Source organism: Pseudophryne corroboree, chromosome 7, assembly GCF_028390025.1.
Source record: "Pseudophryne corroboree isolate aPseCor3 chromosome 7, aPseCor3.hap2, whole genome shotgun sequence".
NCBI classification, from domain to species: Eukaryota; Metazoa; Chordata; class Amphibia; order Anura; family Myobatrachidae; genus Pseudophryne; species Pseudophryne corroboree.
Window position 1 is genome coordinate 409,536,466 of NC_086450.1, and position 25,010 is coordinate 409,561,475.

General features: G+C 45.8%; 1 long non-coding RNA gene across 1 annotated transcript; it reads right to left on the minus strand.

The window, feature by feature from the left end:
- Window positions 1-5,772: 5,772 nt before the first annotated feature.
- LOC134943795 (uncharacterized) lies at window positions 5,773-24,103 on the minus strand. The gene is made up of 2 exons (XR_010181759.1): window positions 23,973-24,103; window positions 5,773-7,004 (listed from the first exon to the last, which is right to left on the minus strand). It is a non-coding gene; the product is annotated as an uncharacterized LOC134943795 (long non-coding RNA).
- Window positions 24,104-25,010: the final 907 nt, after the last annotated feature.

Genomic DNA, 25,010 nt, shown 5'->3' on the forward strand with positions numbered 1-25,010 from the left:
TTGTAAGCTCAGGGCAAAATCTCGTAGTGACTCCCCGGAGTGTTGCTTTCTGGCATAGAAGTCAGATTTTAATTCTGCCACCGTGCTTGTGTTGAATATTGTCGCTAAACGCTGGAATATTTGGTCTACATCTGTTTTCTCGGTGTCTGGCCACGATAATACCTCTCTTAGAGCTGAGTCTTTTAGTTGGCCGATCAATATTTCGACTTGTTGTTGGTTAGCCAGGGTATGGAGCCTAAACATAGATTGTAACTTGTTCTTGAATACTGTCCATGAACTTGAGTCTTTCTTGTTCTTATCCCCTGAGTATGTAGGAAGCCATGATGCTCCAAAGTAATATGGGAGTGTAATAGGATTCACACTGGCCATTGCTGGTGCTGTGGTTATTCTTGTTCCTGACGTACTCGGCTGTGGCGTTGCCGGTGTCTCTTTGTTTTGGTCTGTCACGGACATGTTCTTTTCCCCGTTTGTTATCCTGTTCGTGACGCCAAATTCAACTTGTGGTACCCTCAGGTTAGCCCCTTATGGCAATGTGCTTACCAGAAATCCGCTTCGCGATGATACTCCTATTCTCTTCGCGGAGAGGTCTGAAGGTATGAGTAACACACTTTTGAATATGAAAAACAACGTTCATTAATAATGCAGGTGTATTTATTTCAAGAACCAGTGCATGCGATATAGACTGTACACTAGTACAGTAGGTACTCAGTATGATACAACAATGACACCTTTAAGCACAAACAAGACACTAATCAATTATCACAACTATGCTTAATTACTGTATAAACATTAGCATCGGGTACCCAAACACACATAACCTGAATAGTGTCCAAATGTTGCTTTTTTACCTGTGCACAGGATTTTTGGATTGCAATCCTTTGATAACAACTTGATTTCCATGTAATATGTAGGGACTGGCAAGTATCATGTAAATGTAACCAATTGCTGTATCTAGGAGGAACCCCAACAGATCACTATTCAAATTGGAGATCCCAAACTGGAAGTCTGCTGAATTTCCTCTCTGTATGAGGGATATAGTCTTGTTAATCTCTATTTGTTCTCAGGTGGTGCCCGCAGTGTGGAGGATCACTTCTAAATGCTCAATGTATAATCAATGTCAGTTTCACTGAGATAACAGTGATTTACCTTGTAAGGCAGTGTTCAGTCATTCGTGACCAGAGTCTCTCTTATATATAGGCTGCCAGCCTTGTAGTCTACGGAGGGGTAGAGGGGGGGGGCCTTTATATTACTTCACTCTTCTTCAGAGGCTAATTATGAGTCTTTACACCAGAACACAGCTGTTTAGTATAGTGTATGAGACTGTCCCAGTCATTAGGCTACTCCAGAACTCAGTGGCTAACTTAGCCAGACTCACGTGTCCTAGGACTGTAGTGATGATCTGTTTACTCAGGGGCCACCCCACACGAACTCCATTGTCTCACCGTGCAGCGCTGCTTTTCCTCTGTGCATAAGAACTATTGCTGTCTCCGTCTGAGCTGCAGTAAATCACAGCATGTGGAATGCTTACTTCAAACCACACTGATCTATCCTTGAATCCCTCAGACACGCTCCGTATCACTCTGGCAGATGCAGGCTTTCTCAGCATACTGAAGTCACATCCCCCTCTGCAGCCTATAAATCCTCTGCCCTTTTTCCTGCGCTCCTCTCAGGCACAGTCAGATTCTCCTGGGTCTCAACACCCTCCAGATTGCTTCCGTTGTGCACAGCCCCAGTTGCCTAGCACCCAGGCTGCAATTGCAGAAGCCCAGACTGTCACAGTTCATTAAGTTCACAAGTGACACAGCCAAGCCACAGCTTGTAACCCTTTCCTATGTTTCCATGAAAGGGGTATCCCTCAGGACTGGGATGCCACATAACCTCCTACGCCGATCGCTGTCAAGGTTACCGGCTGCACTAAACACTCTTTCGGAGTACACACTGGAGGGAAACTTAGGTAAAATAAAGCCAGTTTGTGCAAGGGCATCTAAATTGCCTCTTTTTCCTGCCAGTATACATACGGACTGTCTGACATGCCTACTTGGATGCTGTCACTCATATAATCCTCCCCCATTCTTTCAATGGTGACAGAATCAAATGCAGTGACAGTAGACATGTCAGTAATCGTTGGCAGGTCCTTCAGTCCGGACCAGATGTCAGCACTCGCTCCTGACTGCCCTGTATCACCGCCAGCGGGTGGGCTAGGAAATCTTATCCTTTTCCTTGCAGCCCCAGTGACAGGAGAAATTGAAGGAGGAGCTGTTGACGGGTCACGTTCCGCTTGAGTTGACAATTTACTCACCACCAGGTCTTTGCACCTCTGCACACTTCTGCCAGAAAGAGAGATACAACGTAGGCTTTAAACCTAGGATCAAGCACGGTGGCCAAAATGTAGTGCTCTGATTTCAACAGATTGACCACCCTTGAATCCTGGCAAGGCGAATGAAGGGCTCCATCCACAAGTCCCCCATACTTTGCGGAATCACTCTGTCTTAGCTCCTCCTTCAATTTATCCAGCTGCTTCAGCCTGAGGAGGGAAATGACCTGACTCAAGCTGGCAGTGTCTGAACAGACTTCACGTGTGGCAAGTTCAAAGAGTTGGAGAACCTTGCACAAGACAGGAATCATTCTCCACTGCGCTTGAGTCAGGTGCATTCCCCCTCCTTTGCCTATATCGTAGGTGGATGTATAGGCTTGAATGGCCTTTTGCTGCTCCTCCATCCTCTGAAGCATATAGAGTGTTGAATTCCACCTCGTTACCACCTCTTGCTTCAGGTGATGGCAGGGCAGGTTCAGGAGTGTTTGCTGTCGCTCCAGTCTTCGGCACGCGGTGGCAGAATGTCGAAAATGGCCCGCAATTTTTCGGGCCACCGACAGCATCTCCAGTACACCCCTGTCTTTTTTCAAAAAATTCTGCACCACCACTTAGTCTGCCCTGTTCCACTTGTCCACATGTCCGTGGTTAAGTGGACACTGGATACAACCGCATTTTGTAGGACACTGGTGACTCTTTTTCTGACGTCTTTGTACATTATCGGTATCGCCTGCCTAGTGAAGTGGAACCTAGATGGGGTTTGGTACTGGGAACACAATACCTCCAGGAATTGTCTAAATCCCACTGCACTATTGCCGGATACCGGACGCATGTCTAACACCAACATAAGTGTCAAGGCCTCCGTAATCTGCTTTGCAACAGGATGACTGCTGTCATATTTCATCTTCCTCACAAAGGACTGTTGGACAGTCAATTGCTTAGTTGAAGTAGTACAAGTGGTCTTCCGGCTTCCCCTCTGGGATGACGATTGACTCCCAGCAGCAACAACAGCAGTGCAGCAGCAGCAGGCGTACCACTCAAGGATCCTTCGGAGGAATCCCGGTTAGGAGAAGACCCCTCAGTCTTGACAGTGACATGGCCTGCAGTACTACTGACATTCCAGACTGAGGAGCAAGTTGACGTTGAGGTAGTTGGTGGTGTGGCTTGCAGGAGCTTGGGTACAGGAGGAAGAAGGGATTTAGGTGTCAGTGGACCGCTTACCCTCTTACCCAAATTTTCACAACTTGACACTGACTTATGATGAATGCGCTGCAGGTGACATATAAGGGAGGATGTTCGTAGGTGGTTAACATCCTTACCTCTACTTATTACAGATTGAATGAGGCAACAGATGGCTTGACACCTGTTGTCCGGATTTGTGGAGAAATAATTCCACACCGAAGAGGTGGCTGTTTTGGTAGTTTGCCCAGGCATCACAATGGGCTTCTTCATCCAACAGACAACAGGTGTCTCCCCCAGTGCCTGACTTAAACAAACCACATCACCATCAGAATCCTCCTCGTCAACTTCCTCCTCAGCGCCAGCAACACCCATATCCTCATCCTGGTGTACTTCAACAGTGACATCTTCAATTTGAATATCGGTAACTGGACTGTGGGTGCTCCTTCCAGCACTTGCAGGGGGCGTGCAAATAGTGGAAGGAGCCACCTCTTCCTGTCCAGTGTTGGGTAGGTTAGACATCGCAACCACCAACACACTTGGACTCTCCTTGGGGATTTGTGATACCATCTCAGAATGCACAGTTATTTTCTGTGCTCTTTCCAGCTTAACTCTTTTCATTTTTCTAGCGGGAGGATGAGGGCTTCCATCGTCATGTGAAGCTGAACCACTAGTCATGAACATAGGCCAGGGCCTCAGCCGTTCCTTGCCACTCCGTGTCGTAAATGGCATATTGGCAAGTTTACGTTTCTCCTCAGACCATTTAAATTTATTTTTTTGGGTCTTTTTTTTAACTTTGGCTTTTTGGATTTTACATGCCCTCTACTATCACATTGGGCATTGGCCTTGGCAGACGACGTTGATGGCAATTCATCGTCTATGTCATGGCTTATGGCAGCAGCTTCAGCACTAGGAGGAAGTGGTTCTTGATCTTTCCCTATTTTATCCTCCAAATTTTTGTTTCCATTATTTTTTGGGAGTTATATAACACAATGGAGGTAATTCCAAGTTGATCGCAGCAGGAATTCTGTTAGCAATTGGGCAAAACCATGTGCACTGCAGGGGAGGCAGATATAACATGTGCAGAGAGAGTTAGATTTGGGTGTGGTGTGTTCAATCTGCAATCTAATTTGCAATGTAAAAATAAAGCAGCCAGTATTTACCCTGCACAGAAACAAAATAACCCACCCAAATCTAACTCTCTCTGCAAATGTTATATCTGCCACACCTGCAGTGCACATGGTTTTGCCCAACTGCTAAAAAAATTTCCTGCTGCGATTAACTTGGAATTACCCCCAATATGCGGCACAGGAAAGACTGATGGCTGATGGCCAGGACACTACCACTGGTCTGATGCAGCACAACACATCAACACTGTAAGGGACTTGTTGTTGTTGTTGTTGTTATTATTATACGGCAGCAGTGGACATATAGCAGCAGCGTATAAGGTTCATCCTTTATACTTAGTTCGCGGAAAGGTCCCATGTAGCGATTGCGTTCTGCAAACATGTGTTATAGGTGACCGCTGTGGTTTCTGAATTCTGAAATATATTACATGTATATTACATGTAGAAATTTTCTCTCTTTCTTTTAATCTTTTGCATTAAGAAAACTAATAGCTCACGATACTGATAATATTGTAAACTCTGTGAGTATATAGAGAAAAAACGGAATATTATATTAAAATATATATTCATTTATCTTTATATATTAATGGGTTGTATTAATATCCACAGAGCCTTAGGTTATATGAATATACTATATAGTCTTTTGAAACTTGTTTCCTTCCAAACACATTATATTTTAAATAAGAAAATTGGGAAATGTGACATACCAATAATAATAGTCCACTTATGTAGTTTAGGAAACTGAATTATACCCTATTTTATGTCAACAAACTCATTATAGACCTTTATTAATTATATATATTATTTAGTTAGTTGTATACATAATATGTTTACATTATAGTTAAGGGCAAAATTGCGCATACTGCTAATGGCGTACTTGTATTGTTTTCCTTGTGCTAGATTGAGAATCCCTATTAGACATCCATTGAGGGTTGGCTAAATTCCGCTCACGTGACCGGCTAAATGTCCGGCCCCATTTGTGTCATCATAACCTATGGTTGGATGATACTTGATCATGTGTCCGCATCCACGATCAGCCTTGGCTGCCACGCCATCTCCAACAGCCCCATGGTGCTTTGGGAAGTTTCCGGACATGTGACCGGACACGGGATCGGGCACACGATCGGGTATAACTACGTGACCGTTTGGCGCTGCTTTTTTTGTTTCAAACATTTTTATTGAAAAATTTCAACATTAACATATGAGAATAGCACAAAGTACTACCAAATCAGAGAGGTAGGGTACAGAAGTATTCACCATAACAAAAGAGAGAATGAAACATAGTACATGTTTTTAGACAATAATATCCCAACCTAATAAAATGAGCAAACCGATATAGAAGGGGGGAGACAAACAATGACAAGACAGGAGTGGGGATGGAAAAACACTAAGGAGAGATATGAAGCATGACCTCCAAATATACTATCAATGATCGCATCAAATGTTTTAAGGAGGATGAGAAAATTATCAGGTAGAGGCTGTGGACCACGTAAGCAATAGAAGCTACAAATATCAGGAAATCTTAAACTAAGATAACCAAACCTGAGTATATAGGAAAACATCAAGCTGAAGGTAACATAAATATCACAACGCATATACATTTCCATAAACATAGATCTACCATGGACAGATAAACCTGACTAGATTCATATAAGACCCACAAGGAGCCACAAGGTAGTCATGCTGTATTATGTAGAAGTAGGAGAAAAATAGAAGTATATATAGACAGTAGGTGGTCAGACAAACTAAAAGATTAGTACATTGGATTGTTATGAAGAATTTAACGTGGCCATAAATCTACCCCATTTTGCAACAAATTTACTGTATGATGAGGATGAATCAAGAGTTAGGGTACGTTTGTCAAAGAGAAATAATTGAAGTAATCTGTCATTTAATTCCCACAAGGATGGGGCTGACCTGTCTGTCCAGTGGATCAATATTATAAGTTTCTTTGACAATGTTAAAATAATAGTAAGCAAGGGGATAACGGTACTTCTGTGGTGTGGGAACTTCCAGTTGGAAAAGTTCAGGCAAAGACATGCTAAGGGGTCGGGGGATACTGATATGGAGAGGAGCCTATTAATGAAAACAATAACCTTGCGCCAAAATCTTAGAATCTTTGAACATGACCAAAAACAGTGAAAAAACTGCATTCATCATTTTGCATTTACAACAATCACCAGTCTCGGACGAAAGCATATGCTTTCTTTGAGCAGGGGCAATATAAAGTCTGTGCAACTACTTAAATGAACCTCTTGGAGAGATACAGATTGAAGAATCCGCATGGTAGAGGAGTAATGGGAAAACAACATTTGGGGATCCATGACATCTGGTTGGCGCGGCTCTTTACAGGCTCAGAGAAGGTCACGTTGTGCACACCATGTCACCTTGAAAAAATAAACAATACCATGTGACACAAACCAACCAATCGATTGAATTAGATGCATCTGCAACTGTGAAACCCCGATCACATGATCAGGACCAATTATAAATAAAAATAAATAAAAAGTATCAAATTGAACTTTTTTATCCCCATTCTTTGTCAATTGATAAATATTTTTTTTACATGTAAAGTCCTTTTACAATTTTTTATATATATTTCTAACCCAATATATTAAAATGTGTTTCATTTTATGAATTATTAGCGCTGTTTTTGTCTTTCAGAGTATACCACTGTGACTGCCTGGTCACTGGAATGACTGATGGCCAGGACACTACCACTGGTCTGATGCAGTACAACACAGCAACACTGTAAGGGACTTGTTATACAGCAGCACTGGCCATATGGCAGCAGAGGACACCACCACTGTGAATGGTCACTGGACTGACTGATGCACAGGACAATACCACTGGTCTAATGCAGGACAACACAGCAACACTGTAAGGGACTTATTATACAGCAGCACTGGCCATATGGCAGCAGAGGACACCACCACTGTGAATGGTCACTGGACTGACTGATGCCCAGAACACTACCACTGGTCTAATGCAGGACAACACAACAACACTGTAAGGGACTTATTATTATACAGCAGCACTGGACATATGGCAGCAGAGGACACCACCACTGTGACTGATGCAGCACAACACACCACCACTGTGACTGATGCAGCACAAGACAGCACCACTGTACTGATGCAGCACAAGACAGCACCACTGGACATATGGCAGCAGAGGACACCACCACTGTGACTGATGCAGCACAACACACCACCACTGTACTGATGCAGCACAAGACAGCACCACTGGACATATGGCAGCAGAGGACACAAGCACTGTGGCTGGACAGATTCAGCACAAGACACGGACACTGAAGACACTGAGAGAACTGAGACACGTCCTCTCTCTGCACTCTCCAATGCCAGAGTGAAAATGGCGGGGACGCGCTGCTTCTTATATGGAATCCAAACCCCGCGAGAATCCAACAGCGGGATGATGACGTTTTGCCTCGTTCTGGTTTCCGAGTTAGGTGGGAAAATCCAAGCCTGGCTCGGATCCGGACTTGAATGGTGAAGTTCGTTAAGGTTTGGTTCTCTGAGAACCGAACCTGCTCATCTCTAATAGGGATTCGGTGTGAGTTGAGAGTTGTTTTATGAAACTCGTAGACATTCGCTCCTGAGAATTATCCAGTCCAATTAAAAATGCCTATTAGCGGTACTCGCACTTGGAGTTTATGATTGTCAGCCATGGGGGTCATTCCATCACAATCGCTCGCTGCAGTTTATCGCAGCGCAGCGTTCGGGTCGGAATTGCGCTGGCGCCGCAGTGCCGTCGTTACCCTGCGATCGGTCGCTGGGTGGGAGGGGGGCGGCACGGCGGCGATTGCCCGCCATTATGGGGGCGCGATCCGGCCAACGTAGGCGTGGCCGGACCGTGCGGGGGCAGACCACAGCAGCTGCGTGATGTCACACGCAGGCGCTGCGAACAGGGGCAGAGACGATCAACTCCCGGCTATCCGCAGCAGCTGCGCTGGCCGGGAGTTACTCCACAGGTACAAAAGCATCGCCGCTGTGCGGTGCTTTTGTACTTGTGCGCGGGGGGGGGGGGCGGACTAGCCCTGTGCTGGACGTCCCCCCGCATGTCAGGGAAGATGATCGTAGCTGTGCTAAATTTAGCACACCTACGATCAACTCGGAATGACCCTCCATATGCGATGTGAGAAAAGTGCATGAAAAAGTGGGGCGACCTTCCTGGACCCTGGAAAGTTACAATTTTGCTAACAGAATCATATTAGATGTTAGAGGGAAAATAATAGATGCTTTTATAAGGTGTCAATTGGCTCATTTGTGTATTTAAAAAAAAAAAAGTTTAAAGAAAAACAACAATAAAAACAAACTGTTTCATTTACTTTTGTACGAAAAAAAATGAAAAATGTAAAAAAAAAGTGGGATTTAAAAAAAATTCAAACTTTTTAAGCAAAAGCATTTCTTTTTTTCTTTTTTTAAATACTCTTAATTACATTTAGGGTGCATAAAGTAATAAAAAAAGCTAATTTGGGTTAATTTGAGGCCATTTTGTTTTGGGAACCAGATTATAGATCTACAACATAGGTCTTCAACCTGTGGCCCTCCAGCTGCTGCGGAACTACACATCCCAGCATGCCCTGCCTCAGTTTTACCATGCCTTAATAGCAAAACTGTGGCAGGGCATGGTGGGATGTGTAGTTCCGCAGCAGCTGGAGGGCCACAGGTTGAAGACCCATGATCTACAACATCTAGGTCAACAGTCAGTAGGTCGAGATGCAATAGGTCAACATTGACAAAAGGTCAACATGGACAAAAGGTTGATACTGGAAAAGGTTGACAGATTCAAATGGTCGACATGGTAATGGTCGACACACATATGGTCAACACATGTTTGGGGTGGGGGGGTCATGTTTTTTTTACTTTTTCCATCCTTTACTATGCATGTCACAAATCATAACCTTTAGTAAGCTTGTGTTGATTGAAGCGAGACACCGTGCCAGAAGCATGGCGAGAGAAGCGATCCTACGAGGGGCCGCGTTTCTACAAATGGTCCAAGATGGAAAAACTATCCACACTAACCCCAGAAGTGCAAAAATTAAAAAAAGTGTGTCACCACTGCCATGTCGACCTTTTGTCCATGTTGACCGTATGTGGTCGACATAATGACTGTCGACCTAGACATTGTAGATCTCCTATAGAACACCCTTTTTTTAAACCCCAAAAATAACATGTAATTATTGGACCAATTAAGCTAATTGGAAGCCTCCAATTGCCTATTTAGTCATTCTATCTATTCTACCATCTCTCACCCTCACCCTGTCTGGTTCAATGCAAGTCTCTTGGATTGCAAAATGCGAATTTGCAGAGAAAAAGGCAACTCGCAGCTCACATTCTGCAACTCGCACCTTCTAGGTCTGACCCCATAGATAGATATAGAGATATATATATTAGAGATGTGTACCGGAAATTTTTCGGGTTTTGTGTTTTGGTTTTGGATTCGGTTCCGCGGCCATGTTTTGGATTCGGACGCGTTTTGGCAAAACCTCCCTTCAAATTTTTTGTCGGATTCGGGTGTGTTTTGGATGCAGGTGTTTTTTTTAAAAAAAAACCTCAAAAACAGCTTAAATCATAGAATTTGGGGGTCATTTTGATCCTATAGTATTATTAACCTCAATAACCATAATTTCCACTCATTTCCAGTCTATTCTGAACACCTCACAATATTATTTTTAGTCCTAAAATTTGCACCAAGGTCGCTGGATGACTAAGCTAAGCGACCCAAGTGGCCGGCACAAATACCTGGCCCATCTAGGAGTGGCACTGCAGTGTCAGACAGGATGGCACTTAAAAAGATTGGCCCCAAACATCACATGATGCAAAGATAAAAAAAAAAGAGGTGCAAGATGGAATTGTCCTTGGAACCTCCCACCCACCCTTATGTTGTATAAACAGGACATGCACACTTTAACAAACCCATCATTTCAGCCACAGGGTCTGCCACATGACTGTGGCTGAAATGACTGGTTGGTATGGGCCCCCACCAAAAAAAGAAGCAATCAATCTCTCCTTGCACAAACTGGCTCTACAGAGGCAAGATGTCGACCTCATCATCATCCTCAGATTCCTCACCCCTTCCACTGTGTACATCCCCCTCCTCACAGAGTATTAATTCGTCCCCACTGGAATCCACCATCACAGGTCCCTCTGTACTTTCTGGAGGCAATTGCTGGTAAATGTCTCCACGGAGGAATTGATTATAATTCATTTTGATGAACATCATCTTCTCCACATTTTGTGGAAGTAACCTCATACGCCGATCGCTGACAAGGTGACCGGCTGCACTAAACACTCTTTCGGAGTACACACTGGAGGGGGGGGGGGGGGGCAACTTAGGTAAAATAAAGCCAGTTTGTGCAAGGGCCTCCAAATTGCCTCTTTTTCCTGCCAGTATACGTACGGACTGTCTGACGTGCCTACTTGGATGCTGTCACTCATATAATCCTCCACCATTCTTTCAATGGTGACAGAATCATATGCAGTGACAGTAGACGACATGTCAGTAATCGTTGGCAGGTCCTTCAGTCCGGACCAGATGTCAGTTTTCGCTCCTGACTGCCCTGCATCACCGCCAGCAGGTGGTTTTGGAAATCTGATCCTTTTCCTGGCAGCTCCAGTGGCGGTAGAAAATGAAGGAGGAGCTGTTGGCGGGTCACGTTCCGCTTGACTTGACAAGTGTCTCACCAGTAGGTCTTTGAACACCTGCAGACTTGTGTCTGCTGGAAAGAGAGATACCACGTAGGCTTTAAACCTAGGATCGAGCACGGTGGCCAAAATGTAGTGCTCTGATTTCAACAGATTGACCACCCGTGAATCCTGGTTAAGCGAATGAAGGGCTCCATCCACAAGTCCCATATGCCTAGCGGAATCGCTCTGTTTGAGCTCCTCCTTCAATCTCTCCAGCTGCTTCTGCAAAAGCCTGATGAGGGGAATGACCTGACTCAGGCTGGCAGTGTCTGAACTGACTTCACGTGTGGTAAGTTCAAAGGGTTGCAGAACCTTGCACAATGTTGAAATCATTCTCCACTGCACTTGAGTCAGGTGCATTCCCCCTCCTTTGCCTATATCATAGGCAGATGTATAGGCTTGAATGGCCTTTTGCTGCTCCTCCATCCTCTGAAGCATATAGAGGGTTGAATTCCACCTCGTTACCACCTCTTGCTTCAGGAGTGTTTGCTGGTGCTCCAGTCTAAGGCACGCGGTGGCCGAATGCCGAAAGTGGCCCGCAATTCTTCGGGCCACCGACAGCATCTCTTGCACGCCCCTGTCATTTTTAAAAAAATTCTGCACCACCAAATTCATTGTATGTGCAAAACATGGGACGTGCTGGAATTTGCCCACATGTAATGCACGCACAATATTGGTGGCGTTGTCCGATGTCACAAATCCCCAGGAGAGTCCAATTGGGGTAAGCCAATCTGCGATGATGTTCCTCAGTTTCCGTTAGAGGTTGTCAGCTGTGTGCCTCTTATGGAAAGCGGTGATACAAAGCGTAGCCTGCCTAGGAAGGTGGAACGAGTTGGCATTTGCTAGATGCTGCTACTGATGCCGCCGCTGCTGTTCTTGCTGCAGGAGGCAATACATCTACCCAGTGGGCTGTCACAGTCTTATAGTCCTGAGTCTGCCCTGCTCCACTTGTCCACATGTCCATGGTTAAGTGGACATTGGGTACAACTGCATGTTTTAGGACACTGGTGACTCTTTTTCTGACGTCTGTGTACATTCTCGGTATCGCCTGCCTAGAGAAGTGGAACCTAGATGGCATTTGGTACCGGGGACACACTACCTCAAGAAATTCTCTAAGTCCCTGTGAACTAACGGTGGATACCAGACGCACGTCTAACACCAACACAGCTGCCAAGGCCTGAGTTATCCGCTTTGCAACAGGATGACTGCTGTGATATTTCATCTTCCTCGCAAAGGACTGTTGGACAGTCAATTGCTTACTGGAAGTAGTACAAGTGGTCTTCCGACTTCCCCTCTGGGATGACGATCGACTCCCAGCAGCAACAACAGCTGCGCCAGCAGCAGTAAGAGTTACACTCAAGGATCCATCGGAGGAATCCCAGTCAGGAGAGGACTCGTCAGACTTGCCAGTGACATGGCTGCAGGACTATTGGCGTTCCTGTCTAAGGAGGAAATTGACAGTGAGGTAGTTGGTGGTGTGGTTTGCACTGGGAGCTTGGGTACAAGAGGAAGAAGGGATTTAGTTGTCAGTGGACTGCTTCCTCTGTCACCCAAAGTTTTTGAACTTGTCAATGACTTCTGATGAATGCGCTGCAGGTGACGTATAAGGGAGGATGTTCCTAGGTGGTTAACGTCCTTACCCCTACTTATTACAGCTTGACAAAGGCAACACACGGCTTGACACCTGTTGTCCGCATTTCTATTAAAATAATTCCACACCGAAGAGGTGATTTTTTTTTTTTTGTATTTTGACCAGGCATGTCAATGGCCATATTCATCCCACAGACAACAGGTGTCTCCCCGGGTGCCTGACTTAAACAAACCATCTCACCATCAGAATCCTCCTTGTCAATTTCCTCCTCAGCGCCAGCAACACCCATATCCTCATCCTGGTGTACTTCAACAGTGACATCTTCAATTTGACTATCAGGAACTGGACTGTGGGTGCTCCTTCCAGCACTTGCAGGGGGCGTGCAAATGGTGGAAGGAGCCACCTCTTCCCGTCCAGTGTTGGGAAGGTCAGGCATCGCAACCGACACAATTGGACTCTCCTTGGGGATTTGTGATTTAGAAGAACGCACAGTTCTTTGCTGTGCTTTTGCCAGCTTAAGTCTTTTCATTTTTCTAGCGGGAGGATGAGCGCTTCCATCCTCATGTGAAGCTGAACCACTAGCCATGAACATAGGCCAAGGCCTTAGCCGTTCCTTGCCACTCCGTGTCGTAAATGGTATATTGGCAAGTTTACGCTTCTCCTCAGACGCTTTTAATTTAGATTTTTGGTTAATTTTACTGAACTTTTGTTTTTTGGATTTTACATGCTCTCTACTATGACATTGGGCATTGGCCTTGGCAGACGACGTTGATGGCAATGAATCGTCTCTGCCATGACTAGTGGCAGCAGCTTCAGCACTAGGTGGAAGTGGATCTTGATCTTCCCCTATTTTACCCTCCACATTTTTGTCCTCTATTTTTTAATGAGTGGAATCATATGCCAGTAATATTATTATATCAATAGCAATGGCCTACTGTACTGTACTACTATATATACTGGTGGTCACCAAAATGCTGCACTGTTTTACTATATACTGCTCACAACAATGCAGCACAGATATGGATACTTGAAGTGACACGGAGCTGCAAGGTACAGCAATGGCCTACTATACTGTACTACTATATATACTGCTGGTCACCAAAATGCTGCACTGTACTACTATATACTGCTCACAACAATGCAGCACAGATATGGATTCTAGAAGTGACACGGAGCTGCAAGATACAGCAATGGCCTACTGTACTGTACTACTATATATACTGGTGGTCACCAAAATGCTGCACTGTACTACTATATACTGCTCACAACAATGCAGCACAGATATGGATACTTGAAGTGACACGGAGCTGCAAGGTACAGCAATGGCCTACTGTACTGTACTACTATATATACTGGTGGTCACCAAAATGCTGCACTGTACTACTATATACTGCTCACAACAATGCAGCACAGATATGGATACTTGAAGTGACACGGAGCTGCTAGATACAGCAATGGCCTACTGTACTGTACTACTATATATACTGGTGGCCACCAAAATGCTGCACTGTACTACTATATACTGCTCACAACAATGCAGCACAGATATGGATACTAGAGATGAGCGGGTTCGGTTTCTTTGAATCCGAACCCGCACGAACTTCACTTTTTTTTTCACGGGTCCGAGCGACTCGGATCTTCCCGCCTTGCTCGGTTAACCCGAGCGCGCCCGAACGTCATCATGACGCTGTCGGATTCTCGCGAGACTCGGATTCTATATAAGGAGCCGCGCGTCGCCGCCATTTTCACACGTGCATTGAGATTGATAGGGAGAGGACGTGGCTGGCGTCCTCTCCATTTAGATGATTTAGAAGAGAGAGAGAGAGAGAGAGATTGCTGTGATACTGTAGATTAGAAGAGAGTGCAGAGTGCAGACAGAGTTTAGTGACTGACGACCACAGTGACCAGTGACCACCAGAGACAGTGCAGTTGTTTGTTTTATTTAATATATCCGTTCTCTGCCTGAAAAAAACGATACACAGTCACACAGTGACTCAGTCTGTGTGCACTGCTCAGCCCAGTGTGCTGCACATCAATGTATTGTATATAAAGCTTATAATTGTGGGGGAGACTGGGGAGCACTGCAGGTTGTTATAGCAGGAGCCAGGAGTACATGATAAATAATATTATATTAAAATTAAACAGTGCACACTTTTGCTGCAGGAGTGCCACTGCCAGTGTGACTAGTGGTGACCAGTGCCTGACCACCAGTATATTAGTAGTATTGTATACTATCTCTTTATCAACCAGTCTATATTAGCAGCAGACACAGTACAGTGCGGTAGTTCACGGCTGTGGCTACCTCTGTGTCGGCACTCGGCAGGCAGTCCGTCCATCCATAATTGTATTATATACCACCTAACCGTGGTTTTTTTTTTCTTTCTTTATACCGTCGTCATAGTCATACTAGTTGTTACGAGTATACTACTATCTCTTTATCAACCAGTGTACAGTGCGGTAGTTCACGGCTGTGGCTACCTCTGTGTCGGAACTCGGCAGGCAGTCCGTCCATCCATAATTGTATTATAATATATACCACCTAACCGTGGTTTTTTTTTCGTTCTTTATACCGTCGTCATACTAGTTGTTACGAGTATACTACTATCTCTTTATCAACCAGTGTACAGTGCGGTAGTTCACGGCTGTGGCTACCTCTGTGTCGGAACTCGGCAGGCAGTCCGTCCATCCATAATTGTATTATAATATATACCACCTAACCGTGGTTTTTTTTTCGTTCTTTATACCGTCGTCATACTAGTTGTTACGAGTATACTACTATCTCTTTATCAACCAGTGTACAGTGCGGTAGTTCACGGCTGTGGCTACCTCTGTGTCGGCACTCGGCAGGCAGTCCGTCCAACCATAATTGTATTATATACCACCTAACCGTGGTTTTTTTTTCATTCTTTATACCGTCGTCATACTAGTTGTTACGAGTATACTACTATCTCTTTATCAACCAGTGTACAGTGCGGTAGTTCACGGCTGTGGCTACCTCTGTGTCGGCACTCGGCAGGCAGTCCGTCCAACCATAATTGTATTATATACCACCTAACCGTGGTTTTTTTTTCATTCTTTATACCGTCGTCATACTAGTTGTTACGAGTATACTACTATCTCTTTATCAACCAGTGTACAGTGCGGTAGTTCACGGCTGTGGCTACCTCTGTGTCGGCACTCGGCAGCCCGTCCATAATTGTATATACCAGTGACCTAACCGTGGTTTTTTTTTCTTTCTTTATACATACATACTAGTTACGAGTATACTATCTCTTTATCAACCAGTCTATATATTAGCAGCAGACACAGTACAGTGCGGTAGTTCACGGCTGTGGCTACCTCTGTGTCGGCACTCGGCAGCCCGTCCATAATTGTATATACCAGTGACCTAACCGTGGTTTTTTTTTCTTTCTTTATACATACATACTAGTTACGAGTATACTATCTCTTTATCAACCAGTCTATATATTAGCAGCAGACACAGTACAGTGCGGTAGTTCACGGCTGTGGCTACCTCTGTGTCGGCACTCGGCAGCCCGTCCATAATTGTATATACCAGTGACCTAACCGTGGTTTTTTTTCTTTCTTTATACATACATACTAGTTACGAGTATACTATCTCTTTATCAACCAGTCTATATATTAGCAGCAGACACAGTACAGTGCGGTAGTTCACGGCTGTGGCTACCTCTGTGTCGGCACTCGGCAGCCCGTCCATAATTGTATACTAGTATCCAATCCATCCATCTGCATTGTTTACCTGAGGTGCCTTTTAGTTGTGCCTATTAAAATATGGAGAACAAAAATGTTGAGGTTCCAAAATTAGGGAAAGATCAAGATCCACTTCCACCTCGTGCTGAAGCTGCTGCCACTAGTCATGGCCGAGACGATGAAATGCCAGCAACGTCGTCTGCCAAGGCCGATGCCCAATGGCATAGTACAGAGCATGTCAAAACCAAAACACCAAATATCAGTAAAAAAAGGACTCCAAAACCTAAAATAAAATTGTCGGAGGAGAAGCGTAAACTTGCCAATATGCCATTTACCACACGGAGTGGCAAGGAACGGCTGAGGCCCTGGCCTATGTTCATGGCTAGTGGTTCAGCTTCACATGAGGATGGAAGCACTCAGCCTCTCGCTAGAAAACTGAAAAGACTCAAGCTGGCAAAAGCACCGCAAAGAACTGTGCGTTCTTTGAAATCCCAAATCCACAAGGAGAGTCCAATTGTGTCGGTTGCGATGCCTGACCTTCCCAACACTGGACGTGAAGAGCATGCGCCTTCCACCATTTGCACGCCCCCTGCAAGTGCTGGAAGGAGCACCCGCAGTCCAGTTCCTGATAGTCAGATTGAAGATGTCAGTGTTGAAGTACACCAGGATGAGGAGGATATGGGTGTTGCTGGCGCTGGGGAGGAAATTGACCAGGAGGATTCTGATGGTGAGGTGGTTTGTTTAAGTCAGGCACCCGGGGAGACACCTGTTGTCCGTGGGAGGAATATGGCCGTTGACATGCCAGGTGAAAATACCAAAAAAATCAGCTCTTCGGTGTGGAGGTATTTCACCAGAAATGCGGACAACAGGTGTCAAGCCGTGTGTTCCCTTTGTCAAGCTGTAATAAGTAGGGGTAAGGACGTTAACCACCTCGGAACATCCTCCCTTATACGTCACCTGCAGCGCATTCATAATAAGTCAGTGACAAGTTCAAAAACTTTGGGTGACAGCGGTAGCAGTCCACTGACCAGTAAATCCCTTCCTCTTGTAACCAAGCTCACGCAAACCACCCCACCAACTCCCTCAGTGTCAATTTCCTCCTTCCCCAGGAATGCCAATAGTCCTGCAGGCCATGTCACTGGCAAGTCTGACGAGTCCTCTCCTGCCTGGGATTCCTCCGATGCATCCTTGCGTGTAACGCCTACTGCTGCTGGCGCTGCTGTTGTTGCCGCTGGGAGTCGATGGTCATCCCAGAGGGGAAGTCGTAAGCCCACTTGTACTACTTCCAGTAAGCAATTGACTGTTCAACAGTCCTTTGCGAGGAAGATGAAATATCACAGCAGTCATCCTACTGCAAAGCGGATAACTGAGTCCTTGACAACTATGTTGGTGTTAGACGTGCGTCCGGTATCCGCCGTTAGTTCACAGGGAACTAGACAATTTATTGAGGCAGTGTGCCCCCGTTACCAAATACCATCTAGGTTCCACTTCTCTAGGCAGGCGATACCGAGAATGTACACGGACGTCAGAAAAAGACTCACCAGTCTCCTAAAAAATGCAGTTGTACCCAATGTCCACTTAACCACGGACATGTGGACAAGTGGAGCAGGGCAGGGTCAGGACTATATGACTGTGACAGCCCACTGGGTAGATGTATGGACTCCCGCCGCAAGAACAGCAGCGGCGGCACCAGTAGCAGCATCTCGCAAACGCCAACTCTTTCCTAGGCAGGCTACGCTTTGTATCACCGCTTTCCAGAATACGCACACAGCTGAAAACCTCTTACGGCAACTGAGGAAGATCATCGCGGAATGGCTTACCCCAATTGGACTCTCCTGTGGATTTGTGGCATCGGACAACGCCAGCAATATTGTGTGTGCATTAAATATGGGCAAATTCCAGCACGTCCCATGTTTTGCACATACCTTGAATTTGGTGGTGCAGAATTTTTAAAAAAACGACAGGGGCGTGCAAGAGATGCTGTCGGTGGCCAGAAAAATTGCGGGACACTTTCGGCGTACAGGCACCACGTACAGAAGACTGGAGCACCACCAAAAACTACTGAACCTGCCCTGCCATCATCTGAAGCAAGAAGTGGTAACGAGGTGGAATTCAACCCTCTATATGCTTCAGAGGTTGGAGGAGCAGCAAAAGGCCATTCAAGCCTATACAATTGAGCACGATATAGGAGATGGAATGCACCTGTCTCAAGTGCAGTGGAGAATGATTTCAACGTTGTGCAAGGTTCTGATGCCCTTTGAACTTGCCACACGTGAAGTCAGTTCAGACACTGCCAGCCTGAGTCAGGTCATTCCCCTCATCAGGCTTTTGCAGAAGAAGCTGGAGGCATTGAAGAAGGAGCTAAAAGGGAGCGATTCCGCTAGGCATGTGGGACTTGTGGATGCAGCCCTTAATTCGCTTAACAAGGATTCACGGGTGGTCAATCTGTTGAAATCAGAGCACTACATTTTGGCCACCGTGCTCGATCCTAGATTTAAAGCCTACCTTGGATCTCTCTTTCCGGCAGACACAGGTCTGCTGGGGTTGAAAGACCTGCTGGTGACAAAATTGTCAAGTCAAGCGGAACGCGACCTGTCAACATCTCCTCCTTCACATTCTCCCGCAACTGGGGGTGCGAGGAAAAGGCTCAGAATTCCGAGCCCACCCGCTGGCGGTGATGCAGGGCAGTCTGGAGCGACTGCTGATGCTGACATCTGGTCCGGACTGAAGGACCTGACAACGATTACGGACATGTCGTCTACTGTCACTGCATATGATTCTCTCAACATTGATAGAATGGTGGAGGATTATATGAGTGACCGCATCCAAGTAGGCACGTCACACAGTCCGTACTTATACTGGCAGGAAAAAGAGGCAATTTGGAGGCCCTTGCACAAACTGGCTTTATTCTACCTAAGTTGCCCTCCCACAAGTGTGTACTCCGAAAGAGTGTTTAGTGCCGCCGCTCACCTTGTCAGCAATCGGCGTACGAGGTTACATCCAGAAAATGTGGAGAAGATGATGTTCATTAAAATGAATTATAATCAATTCCTCCGCGGAGACATTGACCAGCAGCAATTGCCTCCACAAAGTACACAGGGAGCTGAGATGGTGGATTCCAGTGGGGACGAATTGATAATCTGTGAGGAGGGGGATGTACACGGTGATATATCGGAGGGTGAAGATGAGGTGGACATCTTGCCTCTGTAGAGCCAGTTTGTGCAAGGAGAGATTAATTGCTTCTTTTTTGGGGGGGGGTCCAAACCAACCCGTCATATCAGTCACAGTCGTGTGGCAGACCCTGTCACTGAAATGATGGGTTGGTTAAAGTGTGCATGTCCTGTTTTGTTTATACAACATAAGGGTGGGTGGGAGGGCCCAAGGATAATTCCATCTTGCACCTCTTTTTTCTTTTCTTTTTCTTTGCATCATGTGCTGATTGGGGAGGGTTTTTTGGAAGGGACATCCTGCGTGACACTGCAGTGCCACTCCTAAATGGGCCCGGTGTTTGTGTCGGCCACTAGGGTCGCTAATCTTACTCACACAGTCAGCTACCTCATTGCGCCTCTTTTTTTCTTTGCGTCATGTGCTGTTTGGGGAGGGTTTTTTGGAAGGGACATCCTGCGTGACACTGCAGTGCCACTCCTAGATGGGCCCGGTGTTTGTGTCGGCCACTAGGGTCGCTAATCTTACTCACACAGCTACCTCATTGCGCCTCTTTTTTTCTTTGCGTCATGTGCTGTTTGGGGAGGGTTTTTTGGAAGGGACATCCTGCGTGACACTGCAGTGCCACTCCTAGATGGGCCCGGTGTTTGTGTCGGCCACTAGGGTCGCTAATCTTACTCACACAGTCAGCTACCTCATTGCGCCTCTTTTTTTCTTTGCGTCATGTGCTGTTTGGGGAGGGTTTTTTGGAAGGGCCATCCTGCGTGACACTGCAGTGCCACTCCTAGATGGGCCCGGTGTTTGTGTCGGCCACTAGGGTCGCTAATCTTACTCACACAGTCAGCTACCTCATTGCGCCTCTTTTTTTCTTTGCGTCATGTGCTGTTTGGGGAGGGTTTTTTGGAAGGGCCATCCTGCGTGACACTGCAGTGCCACTCCTAGATGGGCCCGGTGTTTGTGTCGGCCACTAGGGTCGCTAATCTTACTCACACAGCTACCTCATTGCGCCTCTTTTTTTCTTTGCGTCATGTGCTGTTTGGGGAGGGTTTTTTGGAAGGGACATCCTGCGTGACACTGCAGTGCCACTCCTAGATGGGCCCGGTGTTTGTGTCGGCCACTAGGGTCGCTTATCTTACTCACACAGCGACCTCGGTGCAAATTTTAGGACTAAAAATAATATTGTGAGGTGTGAGGTATTCAGAATAGACTGAAAATGAGTGTAAATTATGGTTTTTGAGGTTAATAATACTTTGGGATCAAAATGACCCCCAAATTCTATGATTTAAGCTGTTTTTTAGTGTTTTTGGAAAAAAACACCCGAATCCAAAACACACCCGAATCCGACAAAAATAATTCGGTGAGGTTTTGCCAAAACGCGTTCGAACCCAAAACACGGCCGCGGAACCGAACCCGAAACCAAAACACAAAACCCGAAAAATTTCAGGCGCTCATCTCTAAAATTGGATACTTGAAGTGACACGGAGCTGCAAGGTACAGCAATGGCCTACTGTACTGTACTACTATATATACTGGTGGTCACCAAAATGCTGCACTGTACTACTATATACTGCTCACAACAATGCAGCACAGATATGGATACTTGAAGTGACACGGAGCTGCAAGATACAGCAATGGCCTACTGTACTGTACTACTATATATACTGGTGGTTACCAAAATGCTGCACTATACTACTATATACTGCTCACAACAATGCAGCACAGATATGGATACTTGAAGTGACACGGACCTTCAAGATACAGCAGTGGCCTACTGTACTGTACTACTATATACTGGTGGTCACCAAAATGCTGCACTGTACTACTTTATAGTATATACTGGTCACACAACAATGCAGCAGATATTGAGCGCTGATCAGGATACTAGAACTAAGTCTGACACGGAGCTGCAAGATACAGCAATGGCCTACTGTACTGTACTACTATACTGGTGGTCACCAAAATGCTGCACTGTACTACTATATACTGCTCATAACAATGCAGCACAGATATGGATACTTGAAGTGACACGGAGCTGCAAGATACAGCAATGGCCTACTGTACTGTACTACTATATATACTGGTCACCAAAATGCTGCACTGTACTACTATATACTGCTCACAACAATGCAGCCCAGATATGGATACTTGAAGTGACACGGAGCTGCAAGATACAGCAATGGCCTACTGTACTGTACTACTATATATACTGGTGGTCACCAAAATGCTGCACTGTACTACTATATACTGCTCACAACAATGCAGCACAGATATGGATACTTGAAGAGACACGGAGCTGCAAGATACAGCAATGGCCTACTGTACTGTACTACTATATACTGGTGGTCACCAAAATGCTGCACTGTACTACTTTATAGTATATACTGGTCACACAACAATGCAGCAGATATTGAGCGCTGATCAGGATACTAGAACTAAGTCTGACACGGAGCTGCAAGATACAGCAATGGCCTACTGTACTGTACTACTATAATATACTGGTGGTCACCACAATGCAGCACACTGAGCACAGATATTTGCAGCACACTGAGCACAGATATTGAGCTTTTCAGGCAGAGAACGTAGCCACGTCCTCTCCGCTCAATCTCCAATGCACGAGTGAAAATGGCGGGGACACGCGGCTCCTTATATGGAATACGAATCTCGCGAGAATCCGACAGCGGGATGATGGCGTTCGGCCTCGTTCGGGTTAACCAAGCAAGGCGGGAAGATCCGAGGCTGCCTCGGACCTGTGTAAAACACGTGAAGTGCGCGGGGGGGGGGGGGGTTCGGATCTCGATGAACCGAACCCACTCATCTCTTATATATGTATATATATATATATAGATATAGATAGATATATATAGATATACACTAGAGAAAAGCACAAGGCTGGCATGTAGATGAACACAGAGTTCTGTCAAAGGTTTGGCAACTGCGCTTTCTGCTATTATGGGTGTCGTTTCCTAGGGAACACATTTATTATCACTGCCTGGCCTCATAATAACTGTTTAGTACCAATAAACAGACTGGAGCCTCAGTTTACAGAAATATGTGCCGGGATACAACAACATTTTGTGTGTATGGAGGAGTGGAGGAGAAAGCTTCAGTAGCCTCCAGTGGTGAGATTGCAGAACTGCAGCCAAGATAGAATTTCTGTCATACAGTACGTAAAGACAGGCATTTCTATACATTGTACATTGGTTCTGATTCAGAGATCTATACAAATGCTGTCCCAGCTGCGATCCTATTCACAGAAATTGCACAAAAATATGCAAATGTTGCAGCCGCCAGGATTTATATTAAGACACGCCCTGGCTGTGTTTGAGATCTGCCATTTGTGTAGAAAGATGCAACCATTTTATGGCGACTGTAGTGAGGATTTATCCGCAAAGTGAGTGACAGGTAGTGTTCGTGTGTGGTAAGTAATGGGGGAGGGCTACAAGAATGATGGTGTGTCGCCACTGTTCCCTAGGCGTGTCCAGGTCAGCCACCACAAACTCGTTCGCAGTTGGACGGGCCACGCCATCTTAGTTGAGATAGGCATTCTAAGACACCACAGGGTTGTTCTGGAGTTCAATGGTGCGACTTATATTGCATCTTTTGTACATAAGCAGCCAGGGCTGGACTGCCCATCTTGCACTTCTGGCAAATGCCAGAAGGGGCCGATGGTCTGATGGGCCGGTCCGGCCTCACAGAGACGGGCGGTAGCGCAGCACAGCCTGCCGGGCGCACTGCTCAGCTGCCTGGCACATGAAGACAGGGGCTGGCCAAGCAGAGCAGCCTTCCTGCGCTATGCTTGACAACCGCAGCATACAGAGATAAGGGGATAAGTGGGTTCAGAGATAAGCGTGCTGCTAGGCCATGCACCCATGAGCTGTGACCGCGCCCCCTTTTTGCAAGCTCACACAAATGCCAGGGCTGCAATATAGCTCCAGTGCGTCTCTGTAAGTGGGTGATCTAAGATGACGGAGGCTGGCGTTTCTGTACACAAGACATCGGCTGAGTCATTACATAGAAATGTAAAGTCATCTGTAATCTTCTGTGATGTGTCCTGACATATTTACGTTATTTTATACATATGCAGTTAATCTGCAAATATCTTCCATCTCTGACCCACAAAAAGTGACGAGAATTGTTACTTATGTATAGCTGGGTGGGCATGAGAAATGTGCTCTTACCATTGCGTGGCATCCCCTGTTTTCTCACGGTGGCGAAACTGAGATAAGTGTTACAATATTATGGAAAGGATAAGTAGACAGAGGAACAGCCTGTTTGGTCCTCACAGCAGCACCTACAGGAGAGCTTGCTGGTGTCATGGGCTGGACAAAGACATGCAATTCGTCAAGTTGAACAGCCAATAAAAAGATGCCTGAAGCCCAGGGCATTCTCTGGAGCATTAAACGAGCTATGTGAATCACTCCGAGCACCATAAATTCACAACTGCTGCTATATATATTATTAGTTTTACATGCACTACACACCATAACTCACTGTGTCACGTCAGACCATAGATGTAAAGTGGCCCATTAAGCTGTAAGTCTGTGTATTTCATAATGACCTGAATCGAGCCTTGTAACAGTCCGTCCTTTCTCCAAACTGAAAACAGCCTCTGTCCCACTGTTCAGCCCCCCACAACCCCCAGGATCTTATTTGCTCCTCCACAGCAGCACTTGAATAACAAACCCCACCGCCCCCCTGAAATTAGATGGTAGCCTAATGACCCACTTACGGTCACTAAATGCCAGTAAATGTAACCACAGGCAGTAACAAAAACAGCAACAAAAAATTTGCTAGTGTGCTTGCATCTACGCTACTGTGAATATTACTGCAGATCATTAGACTGCGCAGGCTGCGGAGAGATTTGGGTGACATAAAATGTTCATGATGTAGTGTGTAAGGCACTTGCTTCAGACCAAAGAACTTTTACAGTATTTGGAGAGAGAGAGAGAGTGACATAGCCAGCAGTACGTAAAAATGTGTTCAATGCAGATTCATTTATTCATTATATTCAGCAATCTGATTGTGGATATATGATAGTCAATAACCATAACATATTACTCACGTTGAAAGGGGATGTGGTGAGGGTCCCGTCAGTCGGTATGCTGACAGTAAGAATACTGACAGTGTGATCCACAATGGTCAAAATCCCGGGGGAGGGTGATAGGCTGCGTGTGTGTGGAGGAGGGGGGGGGGGGGCGGGGGGGAGGTGCGACTAG